The 12,342-nt window shown below is 38.2% G+C and overlaps 1 protein-coding gene across 1 annotated transcript in view; it reads left to right on the top strand.

Moving 5' to 3' along the window:
• The window catches only part of ATRX (ATRX chromatin remodeler), a 261,336-nt gene that overhangs the window by 107,790 nt on the left and 141,204 nt on the right, over positions 1–12,342 (top strand).

Below are 12,342 nucleotides of genomic sequence, written 5' to 3'. Positions count from 1 at the left end.
CGCATTTCTGTGTTGTCTTTCCAGTGGCCCCAATATGTTCTATAAACTGTTGGGTATAGAGGTCTGATCAGATTTAGATTCAGTTCTATTTTTGGCAAAAGTGTTCATGGATGGTAATATATACCTCTTCTTGCATCTCACTTATTGGTACTTCTTAGCATAGTTTTTTTTCTTAATGTTACTTAAATTGTATTTTAAAAATTTAAGCAATAATCATTAGGTAAATAGATGTTAATATTTTGTATTACTGTTTTCTTCTGATTCCTATCAGGATACGTATATGTGTTTCATATAACTGCAGTAACTTTATGTGATATATGCTTTATTTTCTTCTCCTGTTTATTTCATATAATTTAAATGTATATTAACATGTTCCATGTACTTTTAATTGGTATATAATGTTTATTTTCTAAATAACTTTTTATTTATTAAATTCAATAAATGTGCTTTTTGAAAATCAAATATTACCATAAGACTACACTGAAAAAAAAAAAGCTTCTATTCTACTCAGACTCTACTCAAAGATATGACTCAGTTCTTCTAGGTGTTCTTTGCTTTTATCTGTATGATTCTGTTTAATATGCTTATAAGGCTATCTCTTTATTTCTCAGTTTTAGACTACCATTATTACATGATAGTTGCAGGTTTAGTTTTCATATACTGCCTGCGAAGCACAGAGTTCCCTCCTCTCATTCTTTCAATATGATTATACCATAGTTCTGATGAAATTGTTAATCAGTGTTTGCATGACTACAACTATGTAAATATCCACAGCAGGTCTACATAGTGTTTATTGCACGTATATCTCATATACACACACATTCATGTGAATATACACATTGTGTATAATGATTACATTCCTTTGCACAGTTTCTAAATTTCTTTTTCAAAACAAGTTTTTTAATGTTTATTTATTTTGAGAGATAGAGCATGAGTTGGGATGGGGCAGAGAGAGAGGGAGAGAGAGAATCCCAAGCAGGCTCTGTGCTATCAGTGCAGAGCCAGATGTGCGTCTCAAACCCATGAACTGTGAGATCATGGCCTGAGCCGAAATCAAGAGTTGGATGCTCAACAGATTGAGCCACCCAGCCGCCCCATTCTAAAACATTTGTTAATGTTTATTTATTTTTGAGAGACAGAGAGAGAGAAAGGATGAGCGGGGAAGGGGCAGAGAGGAAGACAGAATCTGAACCAGGTTCCAGGCTTTGAGCTATCAGCACAGAGCGTGATGAGGGTCTTGAGTTGTGGGACCGCCAGATCATGACCTGAGCTGAAATTGGACGCTTAACCAGTTGAACAACCCAGCATTTTCTGGAGTTAATTTTCTAGAGTTAATGCTAGGTGCCCCTAGCATTTTCCATAGTTAATAATGTTTTAAAATTATTTTTCTTATTTTCTGCATACCTATCACTAATTCATTTCCTATGCTTTTATTAAAACCCTAAAATTCCTTAGTAACTGTAAAACACATCAGGTGATTGATCAGTTTATTTCTTTTTTCATTGAAATGGTACTGCTGGAGCCTTGTTTTCTCTTTCTAATCTTGTCTGTTTGTGATATGAGAGATATGGGTAAAGATTCATGTTTTATCCCCTGCAGTCGGTTTATCCCACCATCATTTGTTGTAGACTAATTTCTTCATTGAATTACTTTGCATCTGTGTAAAAAAAAATAAATTTATCATGTATTTGTGAATCAGTTAATCTGTATGTCTTTCTTTAACCTAATACCATGCTAATTGATAACTGTAATTTTATACTTAAGTCTTGAAATCAGATATTGTGACTCCTGGAACGTTGTTCTACTTTTTCAGAATTGTTTTGGATATTAACAGTTCCATTTCCATATATAAATTTTAGTATCATCTTCTCAATTTTCATGAGTCCTTCTGGAACTTTTATTGGGATTATAATAGATTTTTATATCTGTGGCATCTTAATAGTATTTGTCTCTGGTTATATGAATATAGTATATCTCTCCATTTGTTTAGTTTTCCTTTCATTTCTATTAGCAGTATTTCATAATTTATCATTGTACAAATCTAGCATATGTTTTACTAAATTTGTCCCTATATAGTTCATGTTTTCTAATATGATAAATGAAATTTTAAGTGATTTACTGACTTTGTATTTTTTGATTTTGCTAAATTCTCTCAGCTAGTTCTAGTAGATTTTTTGTAGATTGTTGACAATTTTCTTCCTCTCCTCTATAATCATGTCCATACACAAATAACTACTTCACTGATTCTTGTACATATGTATTGTTAATTTCCCTTTGAAATTTATAAATAGATATTGATTTCTCTTTTTTTAATTGAAGTATAGTTGATGTAAATATTACATTAGTTTCAGGTGTACAAAATAATAGTTCTGCATTTATATACATTAGGAAATAATCAGCACTGTAAGTCCAGTTGCTGTCACCAAAGTTTTATTACAATATTTTGTTTATATTTTGTATCTTGTACTTTAGTTCCTTGTGACTTACTTATTTTATAACTGGAAGTTTGTACCTCTTTTTTAAAGTTTAGTTATTTATTTTGAGAGAGCAAGTAGGGGAGGGACAGAGAGAGAGAATCCCAAGCAGGCTTCACAGTGTTAGCATCGAGCACGATGTAGGGCTTGAACTCACGAACTGTCAGATCATGACCTGAGCCGAAGTCGGATGCTTAACCGAATGAACCACCCAGGCACCCCAATGGAAGTTTGTACCTCTTGATTGCTTTCACTTCTTTCACTCATCCACTCTTCCTTCATCCCACTGGCAAACGCTAGTTTGTTCTCTGTATTTGGGTATGTTTCTATTTTGTTTTATTTGTAGATTCTGCATATGAGTGAAATCATACGGTATTTGTCTTTCTCTACACTATTTCACTTTGCATAATACTCCCTAAGTCTATCCGTATTGTTGCAAATGACAAGATTTTATTTTTTACTTATGGTTGAATAATACACACACACACACTCCCCACATTTTCTTTATCCATTGATTTATTGATGGATACTTACAGTGCTGTCATATCTTGGCCATTGAAACAATACTGCTGTGACAATAGGTATGTGTGTATCTTTTTTTGAATTACTGTTTTTGCTTGCTTTGGATAAATACCCAGAAGTGGAATTGCTGGATTGTATGGTAGCTCTATTTGATTTTTTTTTAGGAACCACCATATGGTTTTCCATAGTGGCTCTACCAGTTTTTTTTCCTACACCAATACTCTATGGGGTGTTCCCTTTTTTCCACATCCTCACCAACACTTGTCATTTCATGTCTTTTTGATGTTAGCCATTCTGATTGGTGTGAGGTGATATCTCATTGTGGCTTTGATTTCTATTTCCTTCATGATGAGTGATGTGGAACATCTCTTCATGTGTCTACAGGCCATTTGTATGTCTTCGTGGGAAATGTCTGTTCAGGTCCTCTGCCCATTTTGAAATAGGATTGTTTTTGTGTGTATGTATTTTGAGTTATAGGAGTTCTTTTTTTTTCTTTTCTAGTTTATTGTTAAGTTGGTTTCCATATAACACCCAGTGCTCATCCTAACAAGTGCCCTCTTTCATACCCATCACCCCCCTTCCCTTCTCCCCACTCCTATCAACCCTCAGTTCATTCTCTATATTTAACAATCTCTTATGGTTTGCCTCCCTCCCACTCCTTAACTGTTTTTCCCCCTCCGCTCTCCCATGTTCCTCTGTTAAGTTTCTCTAGTTTCATATGAGTGAAAATATATGGTATCTGTCCTTCTCTGCCTGACTTATTTCACTTAGGTTAACACCCTCGAGTTCCATCTACGTTGCTACACATGGCTAGATTTCATACTTTCCATCGCCATGTAGTATTCGNTGCCCGTTTCTCCACATCCTCGCCAGCATCTATAGTCTCCTAATTTGTTCATTTTCGCCACTCTGACTGGCATGAGGTGGTATCTCAGTGTGGTTTTGACTAGTACTGCCCTGATGATGATGGACACTGAGCATCATTTCATGTGTCTGTTGGCCATCTATTTATCCTCTTTGGAGAAGTGTCTGTTCAATCCTTCTGCCCATTTCTTCACTGGATTATTTGTTTTCTGGGTGTGGAGTTTGGTGTGTTCCTTATAGATTTTGGATACTAGCCCTTTATCTGATATGTCATTTGCAACTATCTTTTCCCATTCTGTCAGTTACCTATTAGTTTTCTTGATTGTTTCCCTTTTCTTGAAAAGCTTTTTATCTTTATGAGGTCCCAATAGTTCATTTTTGCTCTTGATTCTCATGCCTTTGGAGATGTATCCAGTACGAAATTGCTGTGGCTGAGATCACGGAGGTGGTTTCATGCTTTCTCCTCTAGGGTTTTAAAGGTTTCCTGTCTCACATTCAGCTCCTTCATCCATTTTGAGTTTATTTTTGTGTATGGTGTAAGAAAGTGATCTACTTTCATTCTTTTCCGTGTTGTCCAGTTCTCCCAGCACCATCTGTTAAAGAGGCTGTGTTATTTCAATTTGACACTGTATCCTGCTTTGTCAAAGATTAGTTGGCCATACATTTGTGGGTCCGATTCTGAGTTCGCTATTCTATTCCAGTGGTCTATGTGTCTGTTTTTGTGCCAATACCATACTTGATACTGTCTAGATGATTACAGCTTTGTAGTAGAGGTTAAAGTCTGGGATGGTGATGCCTCCCATTTTGGTTTTTGTCTTCAGTATTACTTTGGCTATTCAGGGTCTTTTGTGGCTCATAGAAATTTTAGGATCGTTTGTTCTAGTTTCAAGAACAATGCTGGTCCAGTTTTGAGTGGGATTGCATTGAATGTGTAGACTGCTTTGGGTGGTAATGACATTTTAACAATATGTATTCTTCCAATCCAAGAGGATGGAATGTTTTTCCATTTCTTTGTTTCTTCTTCAGTTTCCTTTGTAAGTTTTGTATAGATTTCATTATACAGATCTCCTATATCATTGGTTAGGTTTATTCCTGGGTATTTTATGTTTTTTTGTGCAATTGTGAATGGAATCAGTTTCTTGATTTCTCCTTCTGTTGCTTCATTATTGGTGTATAAAAATGCAACCAATTTCTGTACGTTGATTTTGTATCCTGCAACTTTGCTGAATTCATGGATCAGTTCTAGTACACTTCTGGTGGAGTCTGTCGGGTTTCCTTTCCTTTTTTAAAAAATTTTTAAAATGTTTTATTTATTTCTGGGAGGGAGAGAGAGAGTCAGAGTGAGTGTGAGCAGGGAAGTGTCAGAGAGACAGGAGGATACAGAAACTGAAAGAGGCTCCAGGCTTTGAGCTGGCAGTCAGCACAGAGCCCGACGCTGGGCTCGAACCCATGAGCCGTGAGATCATGACCTGAGCTGACGTTGGACACTTAACCAACAGAGCCACTCAGGCATCCCACTGTCGGGTTTTCTATGTAGAGTACCATGTCATCTGCGAAAAGTGAAAGTTGACTTCTTCTTTGCCAATTCTCATGCCTTTTATTTCCTTTTGTTGTCTGATGGCTGATGCTAGGACTTCCAGCACTATGTTAAACAGCAGTGGTGAGAGTGGACATCCCTGTCATGTTCCTGATCTCAGTGGGAAAGCTCTCTGTTTTTCCCCATTGAGGATGATGTTAGCTGAGGGCTTCTGATAGATGGGTTTTATGATGTTTAAGTAAGTTCCTTCTATCCCGACTTTCTCGAGGGTCTTTATTAAGAAGCGATGCTGTACTTTGTCAAATGCTTTTTCTGCATCTGTAGACAGGATCATACGGTTTTTATCTTTTCTTTTGTTAATGTGATGAATCACATTGATTGATATGGGAATATTGAACCAGCCCTGTAACCCAGGAATGAATCCCACTTGATCATGGTGGATTATTCTTTTTATTTGCTGCTGGATTCAGTTTTCTTGTTGAGGATTTTTGCATCTGTATTCATCAAGGATATTGGCCTGTAGTTCTCTTTTTTTTGCTGGGTCTCTGTCTGGCTTGGGAATCAAAATGATGCTGGCTTTGTAAAATGAGTCCGGCAGTTTCCCTTCCATTTCTGTTTTTTGGAATAACTTGAGAAGAATGGGCATTAACTCTGTTTTAAATGTCTGGTAAAATTCCCCAGGAAAGCCATCTGGCCCTCGGCTTTTGTTTGTTGGGAAATTTTGGATAACTGATTCAATTCCTTCACTAGTTATGGGTCTGTTCAGATTTTCCATTTCTTCCTGTGTGAATTTTGGTTGTGTGTGTTCAGGAATTTATCGATTTCTTTTAAGTTGTCCAGTTTGTTCGCATATAATTTTCATAGTATTCCCTGTTAATTGCTTGTATCTCTGAGGGGTTGGTTGTAATAAATCCATTTTAATTCATGATTTTGTGTATATGGGTGCTGTCTCTTATTTTTTGAAGCCTGGGTATAGAGTTTTGTCAATTTTGTTTATTTTTCAAAAACCAACTCTTGGTTTCTATTGAATTGCTCAACTGGATTTTTTTGGTTTCTATATTGTTTATTTCTTCCCAGATCTTTATTATTGCTCTTATTTTGCTGTGTTTGGTGTATTCTTTCTGCTCTGCTTCTAGAACTTTAAGTGCACTGTTAAATTTTATATTTGTGCTTTTTCTAGTTTCTTGAAATAAGCCAGAATTGCAATGTATTTTCCTCTTAGGATTGCCTTTGCTGTATCCTAAAGAATTTAGATTGTTGTATTTTCATTTTAATTAGTTTCCATATATATTTTAAATTTCTCTTCTACTTGCCTGATTGTCCCATTAGTTCTTTATTAGGATGTACTTTAACCTCCATGTTGTTGGAGGTTTTCCAGACTTCTTCCTGTGGTTGATTTCAAGTTTCATAGCATTGTGATGTGAAAGTGTGCATGGTATGATCTCTCAATTCTTTTATATATATTGAGGGCTGCCGTATGACACAGTATGTGATCTGTCTTGTAGAATGTGCCTAGGCACTTGAGAAGAAAGTGAATTCTATAGCTTCACGATGTAGAGCTCTAAATATATCTGTCAGATCCATGTGGTCCAATGTGTTATTCAGGTCCATTGTTTCTTTAGTGATTTTCTGTCAATTGATCTATCCATTGCTGTAAGTAGAATATTATAGTCCCTTGCTATTAGCACATTCTTATGAGTAATATTTTTATGTTTGTGATTAATTGCTTNCCCTGTTACCGACTTAACTTTAAAGCCCAGGTTGTCCGATATGTATGGCTACTCCAGCTTTCTTTTGACTTCCAGTAGCCTGATAGTCATTTCTCCATCCCCTCACTTTCAATCTGAAGGTGTGCTCAGGTGTAAAATGAGTCTCTTTTAGACAGAAAATAGATGGATCTTGTTTTTTCATATATTTTGATACCCTATGTCTTTTGATTGGAGAATTTAGTACATTTACATTCAGTGTTTTTATTGAAAAATATGGATTTAGAGTCATTGTGTTCTCTGTAGGATTCATACTTGTAACAGTGTCTCTGGTACCTTGTGTTCCTGCAACATTTCCCTCATAGAGTCCCCCTTAGGATTTCTTGTAGGGCTGGTTTAGTGGTGATGAATTCTTTCCGTTTTTGTTTGTTTGAGAAAACCTTTATCTCTCCTTCAATTCTGAATGACAGGCTTGCTGGATAGAGGATTCTTGGCTGCATATTTTTTCTGTTCCTCACATTGAATATCTCCTGCCATTCCTTTCTGGCCTGCCTAGTTTCAATAGATAGATCTGTAACTACTCTGATAGGTCTCCATTTGTATGTTAGGGCCCTTTTCTCCCTAGCTGCTTTCAGAATTCTCTCTTTGTCCTTATATTTTGCCTGTTTCACTATGATATGTCGTGTAGAAGATGGATTCAAGTTACATCTGAGGGGAGTTCTCTGTGTCTTTTGGATTTCAGTATTTCCTTCCCCAGATTGTGGAAGGTCTCAGCTAAAATTTGTTTACATATCCCTTCAGCCCCTTTTTCTCGCTCCTTCTTCTGGAATTCCTATGATAAGGATATTTTTCCATTTGATTGTATCACTCAGTTCTTGTATTCTCTTTTAGAGCTCCTGGATCTGTTTATCTCTGTTTTTCTCTAATTATGTTTTCTAATTTACCTAAGCTCCTCTCTCCTCTTTAATTTGAGCAGTTGCCTGCTCCATTATATTATGCACCTCGTTTATAGCATTTTTTACACCACAACTATTTTTAAGGTTCATAGTCTTCATAACAATAGTGCTTCTGCTGTCTTCCATGCTGTTTTCAAACCCATTATGAGTGTTGTTCTAATTTCTTGTTCAGTTATGTTGCTTATATCTGCTTGACCAATTCTTTAGTTGTCACTTTTTCCTGGAATTCATTTAGTGGGGAGTTCTTCCTTCTGTTTTGTCATTTTTGCTTGCTTTCTGTTTCCTATCAGTTTTATAAGCTTGTTATGGGCTCTGCACCTGTGTGTACTACTATATTAAAGGAGGTTCATAGACTGTCTAGGGCCTGTCTGTTCAGGAAGTGTCTTTTAACGGTGTTCCTTGGTCTCTCTAGTTGTGACTTTGGTTATTTGATTTCCCTACTTGTATTGATATTTTTGACTCTCCACCATGTATACTTTGGCTTGTTTCTTGAGGTAGCCCTGGAAAGGAAAAGAGATAGATAAGCAGGGAACAGAGCACGCAAACACACAAACAAATCAAACAAACAAGGAAAGGAAAAATAATCTAAAGAAAACAAAAACAACAGAAGACAAAGGACAGTCTAAAAGCATAAAACGAGAAATCCCAGCCAGAAATAAAGATCCTTGTGGAGGCAGTGCTGATGGAAGAGCCTACAAAGAGAGAAATTACAGTGGTGCAGAGAAAGAGAATTTGAACATTGAACTGGCAGAGAGACTTAAAGGCTTAATTCAGATGAGGAAAAGGAGAATTCGGCAGGAGGTGAGGAGAAAAAAAAAAATCACCAAATACGAAGATGATCTTATCCAGAGAATCTATATTGTCTGTTTATTTCTGAGAGGGAGAAAGGAAGGTAACGTGGAGGTAGAACATGCATCAAGAGAATGGATTATATATGCCTTTTGAAGCACACGTATAACCGGAGTACCCAGTCCAGAGAAGCAGACAGACAGGAACGAGATAAGGGAGAATAAATTTGAATAGCAAGTAATGGCAGTGTGTCATCGCTGATCTTGGGAGCAGGGCTGTTTCCGTATCCAGGCTCAGGTAACAAAGCAGCTAGGCAGCGCTGATGGTTGTGGTTTGGTGTAGGTGGTCTCGCCTCCACTGTTGGTCCCGAGTGCCCCACTTTGGTGGTTGTGGTGAGTAAAATGGTGACCCTCCATTCCCTTCTTGAACCAGGCGTTGTAAAACACTCTTTTGGGTACGATCTCACTGTGCTGTGGGCACAGCCAAGGTGGGCCATGTTCTCTGTCCCACGCCCTGCCTCGTTTCCAGATGTTATTCTACATGCATTAATGATACTACCCGAAATGTAATCCCACAAGCCCAGGGCACTTTCTAGCACGGAATTGAGTAGGGAACTGGTTCCTTCTGAATCCGACTGCAACTGTGATCCCTTGTATACCATGTATCCTGGATCGATTTCTGGGACTGGAGCACCAGCCCAAAGAAAGCTCTGCAGTTAGCGATAGGATCTCTCTCCAAGCACCCTGTGGTTAGAGATGGAACCATACAATCCCTCTCCATCCTAGGCCGAATTTTTTCTCTTTTTCAGGGAACGTTCTAAGATTCCCCAGCCGCTCTTTTTCTTCTTTTTGTGTCTCTGCAGAAGGGCCTCCCTCCCCTCCACACCTCCGTGTCCTGGCCCATTTTTATCTTCCCCAGTTCACAATCACACACCTGTGAAGCTGTCTTCTTAGTGGAATCCGTCTCTTTTCTTCCCAGAGTCATGCAGTTCACAGTTTTTTGGCTTCAGCCCTTCTTTGTTTGAGAGATGCAGGCACGAAGTATGGAACTCCCTGTTTCTTTGCCATCTTGCCACCGATGATCAGCAAAAGCAACTTTAGGAGAAATACTTGGTGTCTGGTGTCTGTGATGGCGCTGAAGCGTCTGCCTGGTGAGTGTACAGAGTCACAGACCAGCCCCCTCAGGGTACCTCTCGTGAAGAGGATGGCCTGAGCCGGCTGAACGGTTGAGCTGCTGCTTGTCTCAGAGTCCTATAGTCAGGCGCCCCGACCCCTTGAGCACAGATGGGGAAACTGAGGCTGGAAAGGGTGGTGAGCCCCATACTTACAGAAGGTGGCGTGACATAGGGTCCCCAACGCCACATCAAGGGCAGGTCGTATTATTTCTTTATATATTTTAGATATTATCCCCTAGTCAGATATGTGATGTGCAAATATCTTCTCCCACCCATTAGGTTGCCTATTCATTTTTTGGATGGCTTCCTTTGTTGTCCATAAGCTTTATAGTTTTATGTAGTGTCAATTGTTTATTTTTACTTTTTTGCTTTTGTTGTCCTTGCTTGAGGAGATAGTTTCAAAAAGGTATTGCTAAACTTTATGTCCAGAAGTTTGCTGCCTGTATTTTCTTCTAGGAATCTTATGACTTCAGGTTTTACATTTAGGACTTTATTTTGAGCCTGTTTTTGTAAAGGATATAAGAAAATAGTTTGGTTTCATTTTCTCTTTTTTAAATTTTTTAAATGTTTTTTTTTTTTTTTAAATTTCTGAGAGAGAGACACAGCATGAGCAGGGGAGGGTCAGAGATAGAGGGAGGCACAGAATTTGAAACAGGCTCCAGGCTCTGAGCTAGCTGTCAGCACAGAGCCTGATGCAGGGCTCCAACCCACGAACCGTGAGATCATGACCTGAGTCGAAGTCGGAGGCTTAACTGACTGAGCCACCCAGAAGCTCCTAGTTTCGTTTTCTCATGTAGCTTTCTAGTTTTCCCAATGCCATTTATTGAAGAGTTCCTCTTTTTCGCCATTGTATATTCTTGCATCCTTCTTGGTAGTTTAATTGACCATGTAAGTGTGGATTTATTTCTGGGCTTTCACTTCTGTTCCATTGATCTATGTGTCTGTTTTTTTTTTTGTGCTAGTACCATTNCTCCCAGATGCCTCAACTTTGCTCTTTTTTCTCAAGATTGCTCTAGCTGTCTGGGGTCTTTTGTGATTACTTACAAATTTTAGCATTCTTTGTTCTAGTTCTGTAGAAAATGCTGTTGGTATTTTGATAAAAATTTCATGGAGTCTGTAGATTACTTTTGGTAGTAAGGACATTTTAACAATATTAAATGATACTCCAATATTCTAATTCATGAGCATGGTATATCTTTTAATATATTTGTATTATCTTCAATTTCTTTCATCAAATATACAATAATAATTATTCTTTCACTCTGAATGGTTTCTTTTTTTATATTTTCTATCTGTTGAGGTTTCTACTGTGTTTATCCATTCTTTTCCTGAATTTGATGAGCATCTTTCTGACCATTACTTTGTTGTTGTTGTTGTGTTGTTGTTGGTTCTTTTTTTGTTTTTTTTTTTGTGTTTCTTTGTGGGTTTTTTTTGTTTCTTTGTTTTTTGGTGACCATTACTTTGAACTCTTTATCAGGTAGATTGCTTATCTCTCTCTTTTTAAGTTCTTTTTCTGAGTACTTGTCTTGTTATTTTGTTTGGAATATATTCCTCTGTCTCCTCTTATTGCCTGACTCTTTGTGTCTTTTTATGTATTAGGTAGAATAGGTACTGCTCTTGGTCTTGAAGGAGTGGCCTTTGTAGAAGGCATCCTCTGGGGCCCAGAAATGCAGTCTCCCCTAGTCACCAGAATTAGGCCCACCAGTGCTGTCCCTTGGGTGCACTGTCTGCGTCTTCCTGTTGTGTCTGGTCTGACACTGTTGTAGGTGTGCTGGTGGACAGGATTAGCCACCATCATCCCCAGGAGCCATTACCCTCAAAAGCTACTTTAAGGGACACCAGTCCCAGCCGAGGCTACCTGTCAAGTGTGGTGTGGTAAGAGTCAGGTTGCCAGGGTGAGGAGGGAGTTGATCCTGTTGAGACCACATGCCAGGTATGGTGGTGTATGCTCACTTTCGTCAAATGCTTTTTAATGTATCTGTTGTGGTGATCTAGAAAATAGGTCTTGCAGGGTATCTGGGTACCTCAGTTGGTTAAGTATCCAACTCTTGATCTTGGCTCAGGTCATGATCTCACGGTTTGTGAGTTGGAGTACCTCTGACAGCACAGAGCCTGTTTGGGATTCTGTCTCTCCCTCTCTCTACCTCTGCCCCTCCACTACCCCCACTCTCTCATGCTCTCTCTCTCTCTCAAAATAAATTAATTAATTAAAAGAAAAAGAAAATCAGTCTTGCATTCTTAGAATAAATCTTTCTTGGGGCGCCTGGGTGGCTTAGTCGGTTAAGCGTCCTACTTTCGCTTAGGTCATGATCTCGCGGTT

Source organism: Crocuta crocuta, unplaced genomic scaffold (genome assembly GCF_008692635.1).
Source record: "Crocuta crocuta isolate KB4526 unplaced genomic scaffold, BGI_CrCroc_1.0 scaffold864, whole genome shotgun sequence".
Lineage (NCBI taxonomy): Eukaryota > Metazoa > Chordata > Mammalia > Carnivora > Hyaenidae > Crocuta > Crocuta crocuta.
This window is presented reverse-complemented; position numbering and strand designations above follow the sequence as displayed.